The following is a 19,258-nucleotide window of genomic DNA, read 5'->3' as shown; positions in this document are numbered from 1 at the left end:
GCTCATGCAAGAACCCGCCCCCGGGCCGCTCTGATCCAGGAGAAAAGCCCAAGACTCTGCATTTTTGATAAGCAGTTCAGAGTCTGAGACTTAGAGAGTGGTTCTCTGTCTTGGCTACACACTGAAGTCCCTCAGGAAAACATCTTTGGTTTTGTTTTGGGTTTTGAGGGGGGGTTTTTTGTTTGTTTGTTTGGTTTGGTTTTTCTGAATGCCTAGATCCTAACCCCCAGAAATCCTGATATCTTGGGCCCTTCTGTGTCCAAGACATCAGGATTTCTCAAGTTTCCAGGTAATTCTACTGTGCACCCAGGGCTGAGCGCCCTGCCGTAACCCAGTGGTTCTGAGTCGGGTCCTGGGACCCACCGCCGGGAATATGTTAGAAATGCAAATTCTCCATCTGTCCTACCCCAACCCACTGAACCGGAAATCCTGGACCCAAGACCCAACACAGTGGTTTAATAAACCCCCAGGTCATTCTGATGCACACTCAAGTTGAAGAGAAAAACACACACACACGTGACACCCCCAAGTTGCAAGGTGAGGGAGGTGCCTATCATTTTGGCCCCACCCCAAGATTCTGATCCTAAAGTACAGGATGGGGGCCTGGGCGTGTGCCTTTGAACAAGGGTCCCATGTGAGTCTTATCTTCTGGGAAGCTGAGTCAGCAAAGAAACATTATCAGCTGGGCTTGATGGTGCACCTGCCATCCCAGCAACTCCAGAGGCTGAGGCAGGAGGATCGAAGGTGCAAGGCCAGCCTCAGCAACTTAGCAAGACCCTGTTTTAAAATTAGATAGATAGATAGATAGATAGATAGAGGGCTAGGAGTGAAGCCCCCTGAGTTCAACCTCCAGGACAAAAGAAAGGGGAGGGGAGGGGAGGGAAGAGACAAGGAGACATTAGGTAGGGGCTTGAACCGCCCCCTCGCCTCTTCCCACCATGACCAGCCTCAGACCTCACTGGGTACAGAAGCCATTCGAGGAACATGAACACTGTAATGTTTCCCTGTGTGTTTCCTGAAGTTCAGGCCAATTTAATAAGAACCTCTGTGCATGGGGTCCAGAGGCCAGCATTTTTTTTTTTTTTTTTTTGGTGGGGGGAAGCCAGGGATTGAACTCAGGGGCCCTCGACCACTGAGCCACGTCCCAGCCTTATTGTGTATTTATTTAGAGACGGGGTCTCACTGAGTTGCTCCCCCCAGGTGTTCCACGCCTGGTCTAGCTAAAGACCAAAGCTAAACAAACTCCTCACTCTCCAGCTCCTCCCGCTCCTCTGGACTGACTGTCCTCGGTCCCGCTGGGCCTGGCCTCCTGCCCAGGCTCTCCCTCCAAGCACTTCTACCTGAGTCCTTCAGGAGCACAGCCCCCTCCACCGGAAGCACCTCTGGAAGGCCAGCCCCACGCTGTGCTCCATCCACACTCCTCTCACTACCCAGCCAAGCCTCGAACTTACCACACTCAGCTGGCTCCTTCTGAGCCACCCAGGGGCCTGGGCATGTGCCTTTGAACAAGGGGCCCCCTTGCAGATCATTTTGACAGTAAAAATATTCCCTGACATTTCTGAAAACACTCCCTGGGATCAGTACCATCCCTGTGGAAAAGTACAGGCTCTTACTCCGTCTCCCCACATTTTATGTTTCAAATGCTGCTGATGAGGATGTGATGTCTGGAGATTTGGCAGCCATCTTGTGATCAAGAGATAAGGACAAAGGTAAGACTTCACAAAGATACCACCCTAGAGCCTCACAATCATGAAGTCACTGGCCCACCCTCTAACTGCCTATGTCCAGACATCCCACCATATTGAAGGCCTTGCTTGTCCAAGACCCCACTATTTGAATTTTCTTTTAGTTGCAGTGGGATCCATCTTTATTAGTAAAGCTAGGAAAACAGGCCAGTATGGGTAGGTAGAACCAATTTAAATGATCCAGGCCATAGATGACAGGACGCCTGAGATCTTACTTTAAACCCTCCCACTTGGGGGCCGTGGGGGTGGGGTGGATAGCATGTGGAAGAAGGAGTGGTGGGTTTGACCAATTTGTAAATAAAATCTTGAGAAACCTCTGGGAGAGAAAAAAGAAAAATCTGAATTCTCGCTGTGGGTGTGGATGAAATAAGAGGGCAAATCTTGTTAACTGTTAAACCCGGGAGCTGGACATACTCTACACATCGGGTGCGGTTTTGAAAATCACTACAATAACAATTTTCAAAAGATGGACCCACGGCAACCCGGCGGTCGTTCTATTGATTTATTTATTCGTGTATTTATTTGGGGCAGAACTGAAGACGCGGGGCTGCTGGTCAGAGACCGGCGTTCCTGAAGGGTCCTGTGGGCTTTATCATCCCCAGCGCCCTCCCCGGCGCAGATCAGGGGCCCAGGGTCAGGGAAGCAGGGGGACGCGGTGGCAGACTTGGGCTCAAGTTCAGCTGTTGCCACTCACCCGTCAGGGGGACCTTGGGCTTCACTGAACCTCGGTGGCCACCGCCAGTGCGCCAGGCCGAGCCACAGCTCCCCGCCCTCCATGACAGCACCCACACAGGGAGGGACAGTGGCTTCTGAGGGATCACTTTTTGTTAAATCTTCGCTGCTGGTCTGGCCACCCAGGGGAGGGAGGATGCCAGACCCATTTTACCCGGGAAGAAACTGAGGCTCAGAGAGGTTAGGATCAGACAGCTGGAAGGTGGGGTCTGAGCAGAGCCCCTGATTCCCCAAGTGAAGGTGCTTTTAGACTCCCAGCCCGTGGGTGCTGAAGGCTCAGTACAGGACCACTAGTAGCACCACCCAGTCAGGAGCCCACTTTACAGAGGAGAAACACCAGTCCCAGGCCGACCCCAGCAGCAGGGACAGACGGGCCTCCTATCCACTCCTCAAGGTCAGCTCTCTGGACCCTCCATCCAGTGCTCCCCAACCCACCCCACTCCCAGGGAAGCCGGGAGGTGGCATGGACGGTGAGAGAGATCTGAAGGTGCAATTCTGACGCACTCGGCTGTGAAACCTTGGGTCACTTACTTCCCCTCTCTGAGCCCCAAACTCTTTATCTCACCCACACCCTAAATCTGTGATCATGGGGCCGGGGGAAGGATGCCACTGTCCTCCCAGCCCCAATCCCGAGATGCAGAGAGCCCTAAACACGGAGACGCCTGCTCTCGGGAGCCAAAAGTTGCTGTCCTTTCAAGGACAAATAGCGACAGACCTGCATTAGTTAACCGCTTAGGCCCCGAGCGCCCCGGAGCTCGGCAGGAGCCTCATCTGTGGGAAACACTGCCGCCCTGTGGCCACTGCTCGCCACTGCAGGCCGCCTCCCGGGACTTCCCAGGTCGTAAATCCCAATCAGCCTTCGCAGCTGCCCCAGGGCTCCATCTGCCTGGGCTCCCAGGTGGCCTCGCCCCACCCTATTTAAAGTGGCAATGCCAACCTCACCCGTCACATTTTCTCCACACTGTTCCTCACCATCTGAGACCACAGACGTTGGTACCTTTGGATCACATGTCCTTCACCTGTCCTCTCCCTCCCAATTAGGATGTCTGCTCTTTTTTTTCTTTTTGATACTAGGGATTGAACCCAGGGCCACTTAACCCCTGAGCCACACCCCAGCTCTTTTTTTCTTTTATTTAGCGACAGGGTCTCCCTGAGTTGCTTAGGGCCTCACTAAGTTGCTGAGGCTGGCTTTGAACTTGCAATCCTCCTGCCTCGGCCTCCCCGGTCACTGGGATGACAGGTGTGCACCACCGCGCCCAACTTGGGATGTCCCTTCTAAAAGGACAGCGATTTTTGTCATCCCGTCCTCAACACCTGGGACAGTGCCTGGTCCATTTCATATTTATTTGTTAAATGAGTGAAGGGTTCCATGACTTGGAGAGGCCGCTGGGTTCCCTGAGCCTCAGTTTTCTCCATTACAAAATAAACCTAAGAAGAACCCTTTCTTTACAGGCCTCAGCGAGGATCAAACGAAGGCTAAATCGTGGGGCCCCACGGGGGGTTGGGTGAGTGTCCCCAGAATCAAGCCTGCTCCAGAACGTGTTCCCATTAGAAGCAGGGAATGTCATGACACAGATGTCCAGTCATGTGCCAGGTACAGGTATTTCAGTCAACAAGGTGCACACATCCCTGTGGTCCTGGGGCCAGAAGTTTCCACCACCCAGTGGCACTGTGGCCATCGTGGTACGTGTGAGTGACACTCCAGGATGTTCACGCAGCAGCGGAGTCAGCTAACAGCGCGTGTCTCAGAACATAGCCATCTTTAGGAGACGCTTCACTGCAGGTGAGGCAAAGTCACAATGCAGAGCACAGGCCCCCAAACCAACGCCCGGCATCCTTATGAGATGAAGAGAGGCCAGGCACAGTGGTGCACACCTGTAATCCCAGCAGCTCCGGAGGCTGAGGCAGGAGGATCGTGAGTTCAAAGCCAGCCTCAGCAATTGGGTGAGGCACTAAGCAACTCAGTGAGACCCTGTCTTTAAATAAAATACAAAATAGGGCTGGAGATGTGGCTCAGGGGTCGAGTGCCCCTGAGTTCAATCCTGGGTACCAAAAAAATGATAAAGAGAGGACACAGAGACACAAACAGGTGCTCAGAGAAGAAGCTCTGTGAAGTCAAAGGGAGGCCTGAGGGATGCAACTGTAGCCAAGGGATCCTGGCAGCCTCTGGAAGCCAGGAGGCAAAAAAGGACTCTTCTCCAGAGCCCCCAAAGGGAGCAGAATCTTCATGATACCTTGATGGTGGACTTCTGCCCCCAGAGGTGGAAAAGATACCATCTTTTTTTTTAAGAGAGAGAGAGAGAATTTTTAATATTTATTTTTTTAGTTTTCAGTGGACACAACATCTTTATTTGTATGTGGTGCTGAGGATCGAACCCAGGCCGCACACATGCCAGGTGAGCGCGCTACTGCTTGAGCCACATCCCCAGCCCAAGATCCCATCTTTGTGGTTTTAAGCCACCTTGAAGTTCATGGTACTTTGTCACGGCCGCTAATACAGTTTCCTATTTCCCAAATCACAGGCGTTGGTGACGGAATTACACGCACATCCTGCTTGGTGCAGCTGCGCCCTGCACGGATTCTGTACAATACCATTTTCCTCTGCAATGTTTTTTTCGTCTAAAAATAAATGCTTCACCCCACACTAAGCACAACTGTACACGCGGCCAAGGAGTCCCTCCACAGTCCCCTAGCACTCTGCAACCTCAGTCAATGGGCTGGCTCATGCCTGGCCACCTCTTCCTCAGGGATCCTTGAGTTTGGTGAACAATTTTGACCAACAGCGAGAGGGTGAGAGGCAGAGCAGTAAGGAAGCCAGCCTGCCGGGCGGGAAGTTTCCCAGAGAAACTTTACTCCTTCGAGGAAGGAGCGTGTATTAGTTCCATACTGCTGCTGTAACAAATGTCCACAAGTTTCTCACCTTGAAACAACACATATTTATTCTCTTATAGTTCTGGAGGTTGAAAGTCTCAAGTAGGTTTTCCGGAGCTGCAAGTGAGTGTGTGGGTTAGGACTGGTTCATTCTGGAAGCTCCAAGGGCAGAATTCATTTCCTTATCCTTTTTAACATCTGGGGGCTGCCCATATTCCCTGGCTCCTGGTCCTGTATGGGAGGAAAGATTTCTTTTCTCACCTGTCTCTTGGCTCATGACTGAGGCCCCTATAATAAAAGCCACATCAACAAGAGACAAATGTATGAATTACTATTATTTTATTATGTATCATGTTCATATGTAAGTTTTATGTTACACCTGAGCCTTCAGAAGTTAAAACCCAGAGGAGAAACCTGTGCACTTTTATGCTCAGTTTGATGAAGAGTGGACAGGTGTAGACTAGCACGACTGGGCACAAGGGGCAGTCATCTGATGCTAATAAAAGGGGAAGGGTGCTTGGCAAGACTCCTCTTGGCCGACTTCTATGAAGGCCTTTATCTCCAAACAAGGTCACTTTCAAAGGTCCTGGGGCTGTAGGAACAGGGGCAGGGAATGCAATTCAGGCTTGAATATGGCAGAGGTGGGATCCAAACCTTAGCCGTCTAACATGTCATTGCAAAAGAGATGGAAGTGACTGTAGTGACGCGCGTGGCTTGCAAGGCTGTACTCCAAGCCTCACACCCTTGGAAAGTCCCTCCCAAGTGGACTTGGCCATGTGACTCACGTCAGCCAACAGGACATCGGGGAGCATGAGGTCCGCAGGGCTTGCCTTGCGCTCCTGGCGTCGGGGCGCTTGCAGGAACCCAGCCCCTCGGTGTAAGGAAGTCCATGCCGGAAAGAAAGTCCACGTGAACACAGGGACCCGGGGCAGGAGAGGTTGTCGTGGACCTTCCGGGCCCAGCTGAGCCACGGTGGGCACCCACAAGCCTGTCCAGATTGCGCAGGGGGGAGCAGGCAGGTCAGGGGCTGTATTTAAGCCGCTGCCTTGGGGACCGGGCAGCTCAGTGACACCCACTGATATCACCCACCGACTTAGACCTTCCAGCCTCGGGGACAAGGAGACCACAAGCATCCTCCGATTTGCCTATTTACCCCCTTGCCTGCTCGCCTTGTTCCTCCCAATATTGGAGCCACAAAGAGCGAACTGGCAAATAAACAAAGAGCTCTTCTTATGTTCCCACACACTGTCGATCACATGGTGCATCCTCAGAAGGTAGGTGCCCTCCCCTACCTTGGGAATGTGTCAGAGGATGGATTTTTTTTTTTTTTTTTTTTAGCATGCCCAGAGGCCGGCAGGACAAAGGGAGATGGCGCCCCCAAGTGGGAGTTGCTGGGAATGGCGCAGGAGAGAAAGGACAAAGGAGGCGCCTTGGTTCAAGTTGACCAAGGAACAAACGCTTGAAAGTGGAGCCAGAGGACACCATCCCGACCGAGGCTGCGCATCCAGAGCCTCCTGAGGCAAGCAGGGGATGGACATTTTGTGACAAGAGGGGGCATGGGGGACAGGACAGCTGCCTCTGCTCAGTTGCAGACCTGGGCTCCTCAGGGCATTGGGGTCCAGACCCTAGAGAGACCACGTCCAGGAGGCTCCCAGACAATGTCCCACTAAATTTCAATCTACAGCCCCTTTGGGGTCCTGGTAGAGAGATGAGCGGGCAGAGAGAGGAGCCTCTGTGTGGGCAGGAAGAACCGTGGCAGATACCGGAGGAGCTAAGGTGGCGTGGGGCGACCCTGCTGTGGGAAGTCAGAGCCTGAGACAGGGACAGTGACTGTGGGCTCAGGACCCGCAGGACCACAGGAAGTGGTCAGTCCAACAGCCCCTTCTGTGCCTCCTCCCTGCCTGGTGTCCATCCTGAGGGGTCCCCAGAGACTCCCTGGGTGCCCCTCTGTGACTCAGAGCCTGCTTTTCAGGGTGGCTGCCTGCGACACCAACCTCCATCCCAGCAGGCGCTCCCTCACCTTGATCATGGTCCCTCTCACGGAGCACATGCCTGTCACCTCCTGCTCAGCCTGGGTGCCCCAAACATTCCTTCTGTTATGGACCAAAGGTTCATATCCCCCAAATCCATGTGTTACTCAGTGCCTTGACGCCCATCTATAATCCCAGTGTCCCTGTCTCAAAATAATCAAAAGGGCTGGAGATCTAGCTCAGTGTAGGGTGCCCCTGGGTTCAGTCCCCGGTTTTGCCAATACACATAGCCTTGACTTCTACATGATGGCGTCCGGAGGCCCTCTGGGTTTAGATGAGGTCCTGAGCATGGTGCTCTGAAGATGGGATCGTTGTCCTTGGAAGAAGAAATAGCCCAGTGCTCTCCTGTCTGTCTGTCTGTCTCTCTCTTTCTCTCTCTTCTTATGTGGCAGCCCTCTGGAAGCCACTAGGAACGCCCTCCCTAAACCTGGTCAGGTTGACACCTGAGTTTGGAACTTCCAGGCTCCAGAACTGGGAGAAGCACATTTGGCTGGTTAAGCCAAGCAGCCCCTGGCACTTTGAACTGGCAAGACGCCTTCCCACACCCTTGTGCATTTTCATCCGGGTCTCTGAGAACTCGAGGTTGCCTCAGAGCCTCCAACACCCACATCCACCCACACATTCCCTTCGACCCCTGTCTCAGAGGGCAGCGCCTCCCAGAGGGGGGAGGAGGACAAACCACGGAGACACGGGGGGGGGGGGGGGGCTCTAGATAGAGCCCGCAGGAGGGGGCAGCCTTCCCTCACCCCCCCCCCCTCCCCTTCCAAGGACGCAGGAACCCCCTTCTCCAGCCTGCGACCAGGGAAGTGGGAGGAGAGAGGCAGGAGTAGCGTGATGGACAGTGTAGGAGATGAAGGTCAGCAGGGAATGTTTTTTTCCTTGGAGTTGAGAGAGAAAGTTCCTGGAATATACTGGAAGATCTGAAAATGCACCCTTGCACCCCACCCCCACCATCACCATGGGCCCCCAGCCCCCGTGCATACTCACCTGTTCAACCGCTGCTCCCCCGCCATCCACAGAGGGGCCGTGTCCAGAGGGGCTCCCAGCCTCAGGGCCTGCTGTGCCAGAAGGGCCCCCCCACACGGAGAAAATGCCACCCAGACGCTGAGTCCAGGGTACAAGCTCAGACTCCAGTTCTGCTGAAGACCACCCCAACACGTGGAAGAAGTTCTAATCTCTTTGTCTTCGTCCATGGGGTGGATGGCCACGGGGACAGAGGACAGGTCTGCTGTGGTGAGACTGTGAGAACCACACGGGACCCAGGGGCACAGGTGGAGATGGGCCCAGGGCACGCGCAGAGCTGTGGCTGCTGGTGTGTCCACCGGAAAAGAGCTGCACCTTCCTCACCAAGCCGGCCTGCGTCCACCAGAGGGGCCACCTGACCTCCTCCATGCGAACGTTCTCTGTACCCCCTGTGGAAGTCAGCTTTTGTCACTGTAACCAAAATACCTGACCAGGACAACCGAGAGGGGGGGGATGTTTGCTTTGAGCTCATGGTCTCAGATATTTAGGCCACGGTCGGCCAGGGCCATGCTCTAGGCCCAAGGTGAGGCAGAACGTCATGGCGGAGGAGTGTGGGGGAGGGAATGTGCCCTGCTCTAGACGCCCCTGGGGATGCAGCCCCTCCAGCCAAACCCCACCTGCCGCAGTCACCACCCTGTCAGTCCATTCAGACTAGGATGGACCTCATCAGAGGTCACAGCTCTCGCAGCCCATTTCACCTCCTGCATTAACTCAGGAGCTTTTAGGGGACCCCTCATATCTAGCCATAACATCCCCTGTATGAGGTTATGGGTTCCCTAGAGGAGCAGAATCAACAGGAAGTGTAATTAGAAAAAGGGGACTTATTAGGTTGGCTTAGGCGACCAGAAGCTGGGTAGTCCCCAGTGGCCGTCTGCAGGCCGGAGAGCTGGAGGGACCGGGAGCTGCCCAGTCCCAGAGGCTGAAGCCCCTGGACAGGAGGGATCAAGGTGCCACCCTAGACCTGGACCTAAGGCCTCTGGAGAATCACTGACAAGAGTCCGTTTTGGAAGAGTGAAGAAGCCAGAGTCTGAGATCCTCAGAGGATCACAGCAGCAATCAAGACCCTGGTTCAAGAAGAATTGAACTTGCACCTGCTGCTGCTTCCTTGTTCTTCCGGCTTTTATTCCATCCAAGCCATCATCCTATAGGACGGTGCTGCCCAGGCTTAGGGAGGGTCTCCATTTCAGTTGGCTAGCCCACATGCCAATCATCCCTAGACACGCCCTCATCGACACACCCCTAATCCTCTTAATCCTTGGTATCTCTTAATCCAATCAAGTCGACCATTCAAATTAACCATTACACATGAAAACATATCCACCAAAAAAATAAGCAGATTCTTAAATGGCAGTAACTTTATTTTAAAGAATGTGTGTTGTTACAAAGCCTTCAGGATCTTTATATATCTCAATACAGAAAACCTGTAAATCAAGATCAAATAAATAGTTTTAGAAAATGGCAATAAGTACTTTTCCTGCAGGGCTGCTGATCCACAGGGAAAATTTGGAAAACAATCTAACTATACAACAATAATGAAAGAGTGATACAATTGTCAATCCTGGGAGAAAAAAAAACTGGTGCTTAGAAACTGTTTTTTTATAAAATTTCTTGTGTGAAACTGGTTTTAAGAATACATGGTTAGGTTAGTTATCTAATTAGCTACCTAGGTTGACAACCAAATGCAAGGCAGTAATGAAAGTATTATAAAATAAAATGCAACTATGTGCCAAATGTTAAGGGTACAGTGTAAAATGTTTAAATCAGAACTTAAAGCCATACTTAACTATTTCAAGTATAGAAACGTAATATAAATTCAATAAAATGTGTAATAAGAGAAGAAAACAGTTCTTTCTCAGTGGGATGATCATGGTGAATATGTTTCACTGGAAATGTACAGAACTTTCTGGACTTTTCTATGATCAGGATGTGTTTGGATTTTTACTGGGGAAGATATTTCACTACAAATGATAGTCATGAACCACATGGCAACGTTTTGGTCAATGACAGGTGGCGTACACAACAGTGGTACCATTATGTCATCTAGTGACATCATAGCCATCTTAGTGTGTGTATGGGCTCTATGATGTTCTTGCAATAGAAAAATCTCCTACCCACATGCTTCTCAGAATAAAACCGATGAACAACACACAACTGAATATTAGCACAAAAATAGAAAGTCGGGTGCTGCTTGGTAGAGCACCTGCCTGGCATGCATGAGGCCCCGGGTTCAATCCCAGCACCCACCAAAAAAAAAAAATAATAATAAAAATAATTTTAAAAATAAAAAAGGAAAAAAAGTGAAAGGGTTAAGGTCACAGTCTCCCAGCACCTCCTCTGTCCCTCTGCAGCCACCTAGGTCCTCCTGGCAGTGGAGATCTGCAGAGGACCCAGCGAGATTTACTCAAATGCAGACATGCGTCTCTGCAAGTCCTGGATCTACTCCCTCCTAACAGCCAGAAGGAAAGCATGGAACAACTTTTGGTGGCCCCCCAGCCGATATGAATTCCTGACCCTGGCAGGCCACCTAGCCACCCCCCCGCCCTCCGCTAGGCTGCCTGCTCCCTGGGCACCGGCCTTTGCCTGTGCCGTCCCCTCCGCCTGGAGCACCCATTCCCTGCTCTCTCACCCAGCTGGCTGCCAGCCACCCACAGAATCAGCATAGGTGTCAGCACCTCTCTGGAGTCTCGTGACACCCTCAGCCGGAGCTAAGAACCCCTGTTCTGAGCTCCCCCCGCCCCATGCTGCCTCCCTCTGGTCTCTACCATATCTATTATAATTGTCTCTCTATGGCCATGTGGCTGGCATTCCTGAAGCCCATCTGGACCACTGAAGTGGGCTTCGAGTAGAAAAGTCACCACAGTAAAAACTATGACGAGAAAGTGCGTCAATATCCATTGTGCTGTTACTCACTCAGCATGCATACATTGAGCACCTACTGTGTCCCTAGAAATTCCCAGGGCCCTAGCCATTCTAGCCGTGCAGCAGAAGCAGGCTCTGTAATAATCAAGGTTCTTGCTTGCAAGCAACAGAAACTGGCTCTTGTTCATTAATCAGGGAAGGAGTTTGATACAGCAGGATTTTCAGAGGGGCCAGGAGAGTGGGGGATGGCGCCTATAGGACGGGGGCACTAGGGAAGGTGACAGGACAGAGGAAGCCCTGTTCGGCCTGCCCTAGCGCCCCCCCCCCCCACCCCTCCTGCATGGCGGCCGCTGGTGGCAGCAGACACATTCCCTCCACTGTGTCTTTGCTCCTCCTCCAGGTCCTGGTTTCTTCCTGTGCCCTGACTCACGGTGCCATCCTGGGCCTCCTCTCCCCCGTCCTTGTCTTTACATAACTGTCCCCTGTCCCAGGGGTCCTTATGTAACTGAGTCACCTCAGGCTCCCAGGCCCACCTCGCAGCTCCCACCTCAGCCTCGCCTGTCTGGTGGAATCTTTCACGGCTGGCTGGGCCACGCCATTGGCAAGAAATGTGAAGAGAGAGGGGAGGAGGCCAGTCCTCACCCCAGCCAGGGAACCCCGGTGGTTTCCGGGTAATTGCTTTCTGGGGTTCAGTTTCAATGGGGAAGTAGTTCACCTCGTAGGGCCATCATGAGGATCAGGAAGTCTGTATTATTTAGAACGGTGCTTGGTAAACTGCAAATGCCGTGTAACTGTGGGCTATTCTTTTTAGAGAGATGTTTCTAGAAAAGTGTGCCTCAAATGGTGGTTCTTGGAAACCTTTTGCGTGTTAATATTCATAGAAGACAAACATGCATCGTGTCACACACCTGCAGCCTCAGCTACTGGGGAGGCTGAGGCCGGAGAAGTGTTTGAACCCAGGAGTTCAAGGCCAGCTGGGACAACATAGAAGGACACTCTATCAAAAAAAAAAAAAAATGGGGGTGTAGGAGTGGGGCTAAGGATAACTCAGGGGTCGAGCATTTTCCCAGCATGTGCAAGACCCTGGGTTCAATTACACCAAAATAAAAAAAATTAGCCCAGAAGGCTCTATGTACATTCATGCAAATACTCTGGATCCTGCTTTTAGCAAAGCCAGCACCCGCTAGGGGCTTAAATGCTTCTGTTGGTCAGCTTCGCCTCTGTGGGGCTCATGGTTTCGGAGGTCTCAGTCTAGAGAAGGTCCACTCCATCGCTCTGGGCCAAGATGAGGCAGAATATCATGGTGGGAGGGTGTGGTGAATGAAGACTGCTCCCCTCATGACAGCCAGAAAGCACAGAGAGAAGAGGGAAGGTGATGCAGGCGGGTAGAACCCTCCAGCAGCCCCCCACACCCGCAGCCCCGAAGCCCCGCCCCGCCGCCCCGCCGCCCCGCCGCCCCGCAGCCACGCCCCGCCGCCCCGCAGCCACGCCCCGCAACCCCGCAGCCACGCCCCACCTACCGCCTGTCAGTCAATCCAAGTTAGAATAGATAGATTGATCAGGTTCCAGCCCTCAGGATCCAGTCATTTCACCTCTAATATTCCTGTACTAACACAGGGGCTTTAGGGGTACACTTCATACCCAAACCCTTACAGTGCTATTGTTTTGGTTTAAAAGAATTTGAGCTGGGTAGAGTGGCGCTCACGTGTAATACCAGCAGCTCAGGAGGCTGAAATAGGAGGATGGCAAGTTGGAAGCCAGCCTCAACAAAAGCGAGGACTGAGCAACTCAGTGAGACCCTGTCTCTAAATAAAATACAAAATAGGGCTGGGGGTGTGGCTCAGTGGTCCAATGCCCCTGAGTTCAATCCCTGGTACTAAAAAAAAAAAAAAAAAAAAAAAAAAAAAAAACTGGAGGAGATAAATTGGCAGTCAGATACCAATATCGACCTTAGTTAAATTAGAACAAGAAATTTTTAAGATTCACTTACTTAAAAACAACAATAATCCCATTACATGTTAACATTAACTCTTTTATTTAAAAAAAAAAAAATCCGTATTTTCCAAAACAAAAAGTAAGAAGCACAGGATATTTTACATTGTTGAAAATCTCTCTGAAGTCTGACTTAATTGAAAACAGCTGGAGCCTTACAGCTGCTGCCATTAGTCTGTAACCCCACGTCTTGAAGCCACTGCACACTCTGACCGTGACCGCGGGAAGGGAAAGGAGGTCTCGGGCCCAATAGGAAGTTTTGATCTTGCAGACCTTCTGGAAGGCTCCCCAGGCCACACTTTGAGAATCCTCTGATACAAAGAGGGAAGGGAGAGAGAGCATGAAACAGGCATATTTTAATATTTTCACCCAATTTATATTCAACCAAAGGAACCACCAGGAAGAGGGGTCAGACACCAGTTTTACCCTCTTGACCCAAATCCCCTCTGAATCCTTCTAAATCCAAACAGCAGCCAACTACTCCCTTCTGGACACTGGCTGTGCTCCAGGTCAATGGACAGTCCTTTGACCGAGGAGTCCCTCAGTCATGCTCACTAAGCTCCTACCGGTGGGGACTGTTGTGGTCACCCTAACCACCACCCCCTCCCCCGAGCAGATGCAGAAACTGAGACACAGACCAACCAAATGACTCCTCTAGAGTCACATGGCCATCCAGAGATTCTATCCACATCGCCTCCCTCTTAGCCATAGTCTGAGCCTGACTCAGTCTTCCACGGCTCGCTGGACCCCATCCCCTGGGATCCTAACTCACTGGGCCTGGGAAGGACCAGGAACCCTTTATCCACTCTCCCTTCACTCATTCGCTCTTTCATCCTTTCTGACCCAGACGATTGCAGCGAGCAGCCAGAATTGATAACAACTGGCCTTGCTACTCAAAGTCCAAGTCCTAGGACCTGGGACAACCCGAAAGTTCAATTGAATGCAGAACCTTCTCCATCCCTCTGAACCAGATTTGCATTTTGGCAAGAGCCTCAGGTGATTCATGTGAACACCACGGTGTGAGGTGTCTGGCTAAGGGGAAGTGCTGCTGCTAAGAGGGTGCGGACTCAGGGGTGGATGGCAGGATAAAACAGTGGTCAGAGCGTGGCCTCTAGGACTAGCACAGCTGGGCCTCACCTCCAGCTTCTCTCTTGACCTTGACCTTGGAGCCCACACCACTGTGCGCTTGATAACCGAGTGAAGATAAATGTTCTGAGATTTCTGAATCTCCACTGGGAAGGCTCAGGAAGACCTATAAATAAGTAACCTGGAATTGCAACAATTCAGTCTTATTTTATACAGTGGTGACAGTCAGAAGCCCAGAAGTCACTCTCCTGGGTGGCTGGGTGGGACTTTGGACAGGCACACTGCTGAGTCAAACCTCTCCTGGCTGCCCACTCTGAGGAGGGACACCTGGGGCAGATGCCGGCTGCTCCTGCCTCAACCACCCTTCTCTGACCCTCCGTCTTCACTGAGTCTTTTTGTACCAAGTTATCACTTCCCAACTTTCTTTGCAAGATGGGAGGCTGTGTGACCCTTTCTGACCAAGGAAAATTCAACATCTGATATGGCTCCAAGGACAATTTTCTTTCTGATTAACAGGGAGGCTCCTGGGAGAGCTCTCTTCCCTGAACACCTTTCTCACGTTGGAAACTGTCACTTAAAGACTTGATGTTTGGTGTGCTGTGGCAACTATCTTGTGACCATGAGGTGCCCAGCCAAAAACAGCAGAGCAGAAGGCTGGAAAGCATCTGGGCCCTTGTTGCCATGGTTGAGCAACAAACCAACTGTGAATCACCCACATCTCGGCTTGTGTGATAACAGAAATTCCTACTGCTGAGGCCATAACAATTGTCCTGTTATTTGAATGTTTCCTCACTAACAGTTTTGGGGGCATTGGGAGTGTGTCTCCATGGAAGCCTCACAGGGGACCATGATCAGGTGACCCACCTGTGGGAGTCAATGCAGGAAAGGAAGAGTCGGTGGCTGCCACACGGTGACTGAAGCGGACACACTGACTTGTAGCTGTCTGTGGGGGTGTCCTGCTGTGCACCCCCAGAAATAACTGCAAGAGGAGGATATTTTGCAACAGTGACTAAATCCTCGAATACAGACCGGGTAGCATAAGTCTCAGGCTGAGGCACGAAAAGCATTGAAAGTTTTTAGCAATCAATTGGTAATATCTGTCACAGCCACAAAATGGTGAAGCGGTAGCAATGTTGGGTCCCACCTCGGTTCTCTCAGTGCCCCTGACTGCTGGCATCCAGGGGTGGAAACAGCTGGAGGTCTCCCATCCCACTCCAGGAGGGGACAGCCAGGAGCTAGAGTCTCTGAGGAGCCCGAGCCCCTTCTCAGCCTTGCCCAGGAAGGGTTCCCAGGACTCCAGGAGGAGGTCCCCGAGAACAGGATCACCCCGCCTCCTCCAAGGAGCCACCAACAGGGTCTGTCTAAAAACCAAATCTCGGTTTTGTCACGTGCAAAACAAGAGACACCTACCGAAAGTCCCGTGATTTAAGTACAATGGTCCACCAGAATGGACTGGCCGCTTCAAAGCCAGGAGCAGCAAATCCCTCTGGGAAATGACCTACTGATTCACCAACAGAAAGAGGGTCCTGAAAGGTCTGAGCACAGAATACACACACCTTAGAGGGTTGGCAAGGCTGGGGTCGGATTTCTTTTAGTCGACCAATATTCAGTGAGTCCTTCCCTGTATAGGTCACAGGAGGACCCAGGCACTGACCTGACCAACTCCATTGGCTTTTCCACCGCCCCGCCCTTCGGAATCAGTTTCTCCTGCAGTTTTCTTGGATTCCAGGAACCCCAGGTCTGATTGATCAGCATCTTTAGGACAAGCAACTCAAACTTACCCCCGTGCAACAGGGACCCTTGCTGAACAGATCACCCACAGCTGAACTGCCCCACCCCCAGCAGGAGCAATTACCCCATGAAGGAACCTGCATTGCTCCTTAAGCCTTAGGAGCAATCATCTCCTGTTGGGAACCAAATTGTCCCCTGAAGTGATAATGACCTTCCCAGAGCTCCCACACCATCACCTGACCAAGCCGATCTAATCCTCCAGGTAGAGCTCCCAACCAGGGTCTTTTTCTATAAAACCTCAAGGTTCCTGTCGGCCCCTTGAAGACAGATCTTTGGCCACCTGTTCTTCCCAGTGTGGCCACACTGCTTAAATTTCCCTTCCTGCCCTTCATAGCCACTTGCCCTCTTTGATTGGCATACAGGGACAGGTGGCCAAGTCTGGTTGGCTGGGGTCCCTGGATCTGAGGCCTTTGCCCCAGGACTTTGGTAACCCAAGGATGAACAAAAGACATGGGTTTGGGGTTTTGTCCTCATGGAGCTTAGGGATGTGCTGTGTAAACAGTAGCCACTGGCCACATGCAGCTATCTAAATTTAAATTAACTGAAAGGAAATACAATGGGAAAGGCAACTCCACAGACATACCAATCACATGTAAAGTGCTCCCTTAGCCCCGGGGCCACTCTCCAAGGCTGGAGAGAGAGGTCCTCCAGAGACCTCTGTGGGGGGCAAAGGGTGAGCGATGTCTGACCTTACAGCAAATGACACCAGTTTAGCTACTGGATGAGAACGAGAGCCAGACACCTGGATTGGATCCCAGTTCTGCTGGCTGATGAACTTGGCCTGTACTGAGCCCCTCTGAGCCTCAGGGTCTTCATCGGTAAAAATGGGGCAAATAATGATATTTGACCAAAAGGATTGCTAGGGCAATTAAATAAGTTAAAAGATTTAAAGACCTTAGAGCAACTCTTTGCATACAGCGAGCACGATGTAAAATGCTAGCTGTCATCGTGGACACTGTCATCTTCCAGGGGTCTTTGAACATTTTAGGGAGAGAGGGAGGGATGCACCTGCCTCTCATTCTACTTCAGTTTCACTCTTTGCTCTCCAAGTAGCAGCAGCATCCAAAGCCATCAGAATCCCTCTGAAATAAACCCAGAAAAGGGATATAACCATCACTATCATATTAATCAACTCATGCTAAGAGATTTCCACATATCAGATCCCTGCACGAAGCCCCTGACCTGTGCCCCGTGTTTACCAACAGGAGTGTACTATTAAAATAAAATCCCTTTTACAGATCAGGACCGAACCGCCCACGTTTACAGAAGGATCTCGAGGCCCGTTCCACTGCATACCACCAGGTGGCAGTGGCCATCCACTTTCCAGTTCCGCAGTCTGGCGGGAGTACTCTGCAAATGCTTGATGAGCGCCTGCTGTATGCCGGGCACTATTCTAGGCGTTCCCAATATGTGATTTCAGCAAATTCGGGGGAGAGGGAAGAGGTCTGCCTTTCCATTTTTCCTTAAAAACAAAAGGTATTCATGGAAATGCTTACCTAAGGGACATACGACCTGACTGGGAGAAAACTGGCTTGGAGATGATGGAACTGGCAGCCAGAAGGGTTGGGGTATTTCGGAAGGTCAGTGGTCCCCAAACTCAGAGACTATAACCATCCCTGGAAGGAGTGTTATTCTTCAGCCCGCCTGCCTCGGGGGCGCGGTCATCTCCCTGTTGTGTCTTCAAATATTTTGTGGCTCGGATTAGGAAGGGTGGTGTCAGCCTGAGAAATCAAGAATGGGGAGAAAAGGGTGATTCTCAACGACCCGTTTTTGTCCCCGGAAAGAATGATCTGAGACAAGCCCCAGCTTGCAGATCCGAAGGTCACCCAGGGAACCAGCTGGAAAGGAGTCCTGAAGCTCAGACACACACACACACACACACACACACACACACGCACACACACACCTCGCCAGCCTGGTCGGGGCAATGCCAACCCCAGACCGCCCGGCGAACGAGGAGGGGATTAAGTGCCAAGGTTGGAGGTTGCCCTGGACCCCTTCTTCACACAGGTCCCAGCAGTCCGGTGGACACGTGCCCTGGTTGTGCCCTCCGTCTGCGAGTCTCACAGCTGGAGGCTAGAACCTCTGGAAATGTGCACTGGGGAGAGTGGTGGACGCGTGCGTACGAGGGTGATGTGCGCGGTGGTGGCGGTGGGAATCCTGCGTACGACCCACGTGAGGGGTGCACCACGTTGACGTGTGTGGGGGGTGTTTGGAGTGGACAAGGCTATGCGTGTTGAGCTTAGTTGAGCAAAAGGGCAAGGACCTGTGGGAGCCGAGTAGAGGAGGGCAGGGAGTGTGCTCAGTAGGGACCCCCCTAGGGGAGTCCGAGCTGCGTGTGTGCCTAGATGTACACCCGGCGGCGGTGACTCTGGAACGCGCGGCAAGATCCTCTCTGCGTCCTGGAGCCGGTGCTGGTGCGTTTTGGGAAAGTCACTGCTTACGAACCCACACTGGAATGTAGACCCGGCAGGAGAAGGCCCCTGCCCCAGGGCCCCCGTGGGAGAATGCCCCAGAGTGTGTGTGAGAGTGTGTGTGTGCGAGTGTGTGGGTGTGAGTGTGTGTGTGAGTGTGTGTGCGAGTGTGTGTGTGTGTGAGTTTATGTGAGTGTGTGGGGGGGGGAGTTTGTGTGTGTGAGTGTGTTGTGAGTGAGTGTGTGCGAGTCTGTGTGTGTGAGTGTGAGTATATGTGTGTGTGTGAGTGTGTGTGTGTGTGTGAGTATATGTGAGTGTGTGTGTGCGAGTGTGTGGGTGTGAGTGTGTGTGCGAGTGTGTGTGTGTTTATGTGAGTGTGTGTGTGAGTGTGTGTGAGTGTGAGTATATGTGAGTGTGTGTGTGGGGGGGAGTTTGTGTGTGTGAGTGTGTTGTGTGTGCGAGTCTGTGTGTGTGAGTGTGAGTATATGTGTGTGTGAGTGTGTGTGTGTGTGTGAGTGAGTATATGTGAGTGTGTGTGTGCGAGTGTGTGTGTTTATGTGAGTGTGTGTGTGAGTGTGTGTGAGTGTGAGTATATGTGAGTGTGTGTGTGGGGGGGAGTTTGTGTGTGTGAGTGTGTTGTGTGTGCGAGTCTGTGTGTGTGAGTGTGAGTATATGTGTGTGTGAGTGTGTGTGTGTGTGAGTGAGTATATGTGAG

General features: G+C 51.9%; 1 protein-coding gene across 1 annotated transcript in view; it reads left to right on the top strand.

The window, feature by feature from the left end:
• Nucleotides 1–19,258, top strand: part of Gprc5b (G protein-coupled receptor class C group 5 member B) — a 462,197-nt gene that overhangs the window by 420,156 nt on the left and 22,783 nt on the right. The window lies entirely within an intron of this gene.

This window comes from Callospermophilus lateralis, chromosome 19 (assembly GCF_048772815.1).
Source record: "Callospermophilus lateralis isolate mCalLat2 chromosome 19, mCalLat2.hap1, whole genome shotgun sequence".
NCBI lineage: Eukaryota > Metazoa > Chordata > Mammalia > Rodentia > Sciuridae > Callospermophilus > Callospermophilus lateralis.
Note: the sequence above shows the minus strand (reverse complement) of the source record. Positions and strands in the feature narration are given on the sequence as shown.